This window comes from Heterodontus francisci, chromosome 3 (genome assembly GCF_036365525.1).
Source record: "Heterodontus francisci isolate sHetFra1 chromosome 3, sHetFra1.hap1, whole genome shotgun sequence".
In the NCBI taxonomy this organism is placed as follows: domain Eukaryota; kingdom Metazoa; phylum Chordata; class Chondrichthyes; order Heterodontiformes; family Heterodontidae; genus Heterodontus; species Heterodontus francisci.
The window spans coordinates 15,590,375-15,596,374 of NC_090373.1; positions in this window are offsets into that span (position 1 = coordinate 15,590,375).

Sequence of the window (6,000 nt, forward strand, 5' to 3'; positions counted from 1 at the left end):
CACACCCGTTTTCGGGCCCTGTCCAATTTTGCAGCTATTGATTCTATGATGAACTGTATATGATTCTGTCCACTGGCCGCTCCCCTCCAAATCCGCTGATATGCAGTGCATCTTGATTACTTTGCCATTAAATTGTTACAAAAAGTCACCACTGGAGGAACGGGGAGTACAATGGTGTAACCTATGGTGGATTCCACACCTCTGTATTATAAGGCCAGATTTAGTTTACTAAAACATAATGCTTAGAGCTTTGGAATACTGTTCTGACTTTGCAGTAAAAGGCTTGAAGACACTTGACAATATGCCGTTTGGAATATTATTGTGCTATTCTCAAGAAAAACAGTGACAAGCCATTGAAACTATTTATTTTGTGTCAGACAAGCCCCCCACCTGCCAAGAATGAGGAAAATTAATGTTGCCACATGAACATTGATTTTAAACAATTGTTGGTGAAGAAAGAACTCGCTTTAAGAAACAATTGGAGACTTTGGCTGGAGAGAGACATCAGGATATCAAAAGACAAGTACCTCAAGGGACAAAGGAACTATTCTCTGCTCCAATTTAATCCACAATGGACTTTTGATGACCAGACGTTAAAGCATTCCAGGTTAACTACTAAGATGGCTGAATACACAAACAGACGTGGTCAGATCAGTTTAGTCACATGACTGACTGTTGGAGTTTTTTGAATTTGAACTTCCACGGGGAATTTAAACGCAGAAAGCACTTTTTCTCCTGGACAGGAACACCTCTCTCTTGTCTGCTCTCATCTCGCTCTCACCAGCATCAGAAAACATTGAAGACACATGAACCCCAAGAGAGAAAAGTCTTCTACAGCAAACAAGGTTTAAGAAGAATATTGTGCCCCAAGGAGAAGTAAGAGCTGCCTACAATCAAGGACCAGGTGAAGACAGTAACAGATCCCTCGACACCTTTTTCACCTGATCGTTACAGAAATTTGGGTGCTAGCATCTGGAATTTTACCGAAAGATGAACGAGTGAAATTGGAAGTGGGAAGCCAAATTGTTCCCAATCAAAAACAGCAAAATTTCAATCTAGCTTTTCTTGTGGTTGTGTGTAACTGAATACTAACATGTCTGCAACTGAAGCTAGTAGCTCTCCAAGCCAGGGTGAAGTAACTTGAGATAAGTTAAAAGCACTGTCAATGGAGGAGTTGAGGAAAATGGCTGAGCAGTGTGGGATCACTGCACGTGGCAAGGCTAGGGAGTCTGAACTCCTAAGGCTAGTGTCCAACCATTTTTCCCTTGAATGTGAAGAAGCTGAAGCAGTGTTAGAAACAGAATCTGACAGGGTATTGTCAGCAAAGGTACAATTGGAACAGAGGAAACTTGAACTTGAGGAAAGGTAGAGGGAGAAAGAGAGAAACTACCAAAAGGAATGTGAAGAAAATGAAAGGCAGGAGAGAGAGAGACAGGAGAAGGAAAGAGAGAGAGGAGGGAGAGAGAGAAAGAATATTCTGGAAAGAATATGAAGAGAGAGTGCTGAAGTGGCTTGAGTTAGCTAGGGGGCGATAGTGCAACCCTAGTGAAAGCATGGCCAATATGGAGGAGCAGAATTCAGGGCTGGGTATGAGATTGCTAAAACTTGCTCAATTAATTCCAAAATTCAATGAGGAAGATGTGGAAGCATTTTTCATGTCTTTTGAGAAACTGGCAAGATAGCTAAAATGGCCAGTTGAGACCTGGTCTCTTTTAATGCAAAGCAAACTAACTGGAAAACCCATGAGGCTTATTCCTTGTTGCCAGATGAGAGTTCATTAAATTATGAACTGACCAAAAATACTATCCTCAGGGCATATGAATTAGTACCCGAAGCCTATCGCCAAAAGTTTAGAACCCTCGAAACGCAACCCAATAAAACTTAATAGAGTTTGAAAGAAGTAAGCAGTTGGTTTTTGACCAGTGGCTAAGGGCTTTAAAAATACAGCTCAGCTATGAGAATCTCAGAGAAGTAATTCTCATAGAGGAATTTAAAAACTCTCTCCCAGTCTCAATAAAGACTCATTTAGAGGTGCAGCGGGTTCAGGCATCCCGGCAAGCAGCCATTCTGGCTGATAAGTTTGCTTTAATTTATAAGTCGGTTTCCCAGGGGAGAACATTTCCTAATCGCCCCCACAAATCCATAAAGGACAAAGGGTGAGAAGGTAAAATCTACCCACACAATCCTGGAAGAGAAAGGAAACACAGGGGGCCCTCCTCCAGCCAAAAAGGAAGGTGCTGTGAGCAACAGTGAGACCCGGAGACCTGTGTGCTTCCATTGTAATAAGGCAGGGCATTTAAAATCTGATTGCTGGAAACTAAAGGGAAACTGGTAGGGTTAATCAGGGCACACCCGCTCAGTGATGCAAAACACAGAACAAGCTGTGGCTTTAACTGCAGTAAGAGTGCAACCCAGGAAGCTTACTATGGCCAGTGCAGGAAACGTTAATAGGATTCCTGAAGGTTATCAGGGTTTTGTATATGAAGGGAAAGTAACTCCATATTCCTCGATTGGGGCAAACAAGACCATAGTGATTCTCAAGGGCACAGGGGAAACTAGATCCCTTTTACTAGAAAAAGGCCTGACTTTTCCCCCAGAGAATGTAGTGAACACCAGAATGGTGGTGAATGGTATTGGAGGGCAGTGTATGTCTGTACCTGTGCACCTGGAGTGAAATCTAGTTTCAGGACTGGTGACTGTAGGGATTGTCCCTAGTTTGCCTGTGGACAGGGTTGACCTGCTCCGAGGTAATGATCTGGCAGGGGTGAAGGTGGTAGCCCCGCCCCTGCCCAGTAATGAAAGAAAGGCTGTAGGAGGTCAGAGAGACAGGGCGATGGCAGGAGACAGTCCCCTGCAGAGTCCTTGAATGTGTTGTGGATCAGTCCATGATCAAACCAGCTCCCCCTGCAGACACTGCATTGGCACTGCAGGCAAATCTGCCTGTCTGAGACTTTTTTTGGAAAGTTATGAGATCCAGGGAATGAAATAAATGGATTTTCCCTAGGTTAGGCTCAGTGAGCCGACGCAGAATTGTTGGAGTTAGCACAGGCTGCCCAGTCTGAAAGTGAAGCAGAGGGAGTCCCTGATTGCTACTATTTAAAGAAAGAGGTACTGATAAGGAAATGGAGTTATAGTCATAGAGAGATACAGCACCGAAAAAGGCCCTTTGGCCCAACAAGTCAGCATTGACCATCAACCACCCATTTATACTAATCCTACATTAATCCCATTTCCCTCTCACATCCCCACCTTCCCTCAATTCACACACCACCTATCCTAGGGGCAATTTACAATGGCCAATTTACCTATCAACCTGCAAGTCTTTGGTAAGTGGGAGGAAGCCAGAGCACCCAGAGGGGACCCATGCAGTCACAGGGTGAACTTGCAAACTCTGCACAGACAGTACCCAGAACTGAACCCGGGTCGCTGGAGCTGTGAGGCTGCAGTACTAACCACTGTGCCACCCCTGTGAGTTCTCCTCACACACCTGAGGGCAAGCAGTGGACAGCAGTTCACCAGTTAGTGGTGCCACAGAGGTACTGGGGAGAAATATTAAGAAGGGCCCATGAGACTACAGTGGCTGTACATGCCGGTATACGAAAGAACAAAGCCCGCATAAGACAGCAGTTTGACTGGCTAAAACTCCACAAAGATGTGGTGGAGTACTGCAGGAGTTGCCACATGTGCCAGGTTGAGGGAAAACCCCAACCTACAGTGAAACCTGCACCCCTATGTCCTGTACCGGTGTTAGGAGGACCCTCCAGCTGAGGGCTGGTGAACTGTAAGGGACCCCCACTGAGAACAAAAGGGAACAGGCAGGCACATGGCTGGCAAAAGTTTAGAAAAAGAAGAGAAAAAAGTGACCAAGAGCGCAGGTTAAAGGAAGTCCGGGAAGAATCCCAGATGAAAACCCTTACTGTCTGGTCAACCAACCCTGAAAAATGTAAAAGGTTAGACCCCACATCCTCCTATGTAAATGCAGACTGGAGAAGCACCCCACCAGAGTTGCTAACAGCATTTACAGGAACCTGCAGAGACAAAGAGAGACCTCTAGGGGCCGCAGAAAACGTGAGGGTGATGCCTCACCTAGTCGAAGTGTCACAAGAGAGTGTACTTAAGTCTGCACAAATACCTGCAGGTAGGTGTGTCCCAGACAACAAAGTGAAGAGTAACAAAGACTCTTCCCCCACAATCAGAGGAAAAGGGAATCACCCATCCCCTGAAGTCAACAGTCTTTGCATGACTCAGAGAGTAAGTTATAGACCCGCCCACTACTAACTCTCCTGAGAAAGAAAATGGGGAAATTAAAACAGCCCTGGAACCCAGAAAATACCTTTTTTAATAGGCTTTAATATTGGTGAATGAATGGAAATGAATGAGAGAAATGCATGGTTTTAGACAGAAAGCTGTCTCTTATATTTCTCTCAAACCCTGTAATGAAATCCGCCATTTTTCTTCAAATTGCATTTCATTCCCATGGATGTGTAAGTGTCAGGCAAGCCCCCCACCTGCCATGAATGAGGAAGATTAATTTCACCGCATGAACATTGATTTTAAACTATTGTTGATGAAGAAATAACTTGTTTTAAAAAGCAATTGGAGACGTTGACTGGAGAGAGATATTAGCATATCAACAGACAAGTACTTCAAGGGACAAAGGAGCTATTCCCTGCGCCAATTTAATCCTCATAGACTTTTGCTTACCAGACGTTAAAGCATTCCAGGTTAGCTACTGGGATGGCCGAATACACAAACAGACGTGGTCAGACCAGTTTAGTCACATGACTGACTGTTGGAGTTTTTTGAATTTGAACTTCCACGGGGAATTTAAACTCAGAAAACACTTTTCCTCCTGGACAGGAACACCTCTCTCCTGTCTGCTCTCATCTCGCTCTCACCAGCATCGGAAATCATTGAAGACACATGAACCCCAAGAGAGAAAAGTCTCCGATAGTAAACAAGGTTTAAGAAGAATATTGGGCCCCAAGGAGAAGTAAGAGCTGTCTACAATCAAGGACCGTACGGTGAGCTGGAAACCCAGAAACAGTAACAAGAAACCCCCTTTAGAAACTGCCTCAAACCTCGCCATTTTAATTTTCTTCTGCTCTTTTCTGTCCCTATTTGCATGTGTGTATTACATGTGCATGCTCACGTGGGCGTGTCGTATATCCGTAGGCATTAACCGTATTATAGTTTATGTTTAAGGTTTAATAAATTTCACTTTTCTCCTTTAAACCGAAGAAAGCCTGTTTATGCTCATTTTGTTGCCTTATAATTGGAAAGCTGTGAACTGGGATTCACAAAGGGGGAGCTCAAAACACAGTGTGTTTAAAAATAATACCCTGCTACAATAAGACCATGTGAAGACAGTAACAGACCCCGAGACACCTTTCTCACCTGGTTGTAACATTTGTATAACATGCTCATTTTGAGACAATGGGAATCCATTGACCATGTCCCAGAGCAGCTTGCACCCTGGAGTTTGAATTGATTTTCATTCAATATGCCTAGTAAAGAGGCTTTGATGTAAAGGCATTATAAGCACCACCAGCTTCCATCCTAAGGAAGAGGATTTTCATTCAAGGTGATAACTTTACTTCACTATTTAACATACCAGTCCCCATGCTATAGAGTCTCTGAATGGCTTAGAGGTAAAACATCATGTTTGTCTCTTGTCTCTCTCGCTCCCTCTCTCTGTTTTTGTCACTCTCTTTCTCTGACTCTGTCTTTGTAGCTTTCTCTATCTCTGTCACTCTCTCTCTTTCTCTCTGTCTATAGAAGGCACTCAAGAGCTGTCTGACACTGAGGTGGCCAGAAAGAGGCTGAGAGACTCCAAAGCTCAGGCATGTACATATACTGCCGGTACGAGAAAAGGTTGGCACCAATTCAGGGATTTCTAGCTTTTAAATGATTTCAGTCCACTATAAGGCAAAGTTGCATTTTTAGTTCTATTTATGATACAAAGAGTGACAGGGAATAGATGAATTTTGCAGTGAGAAC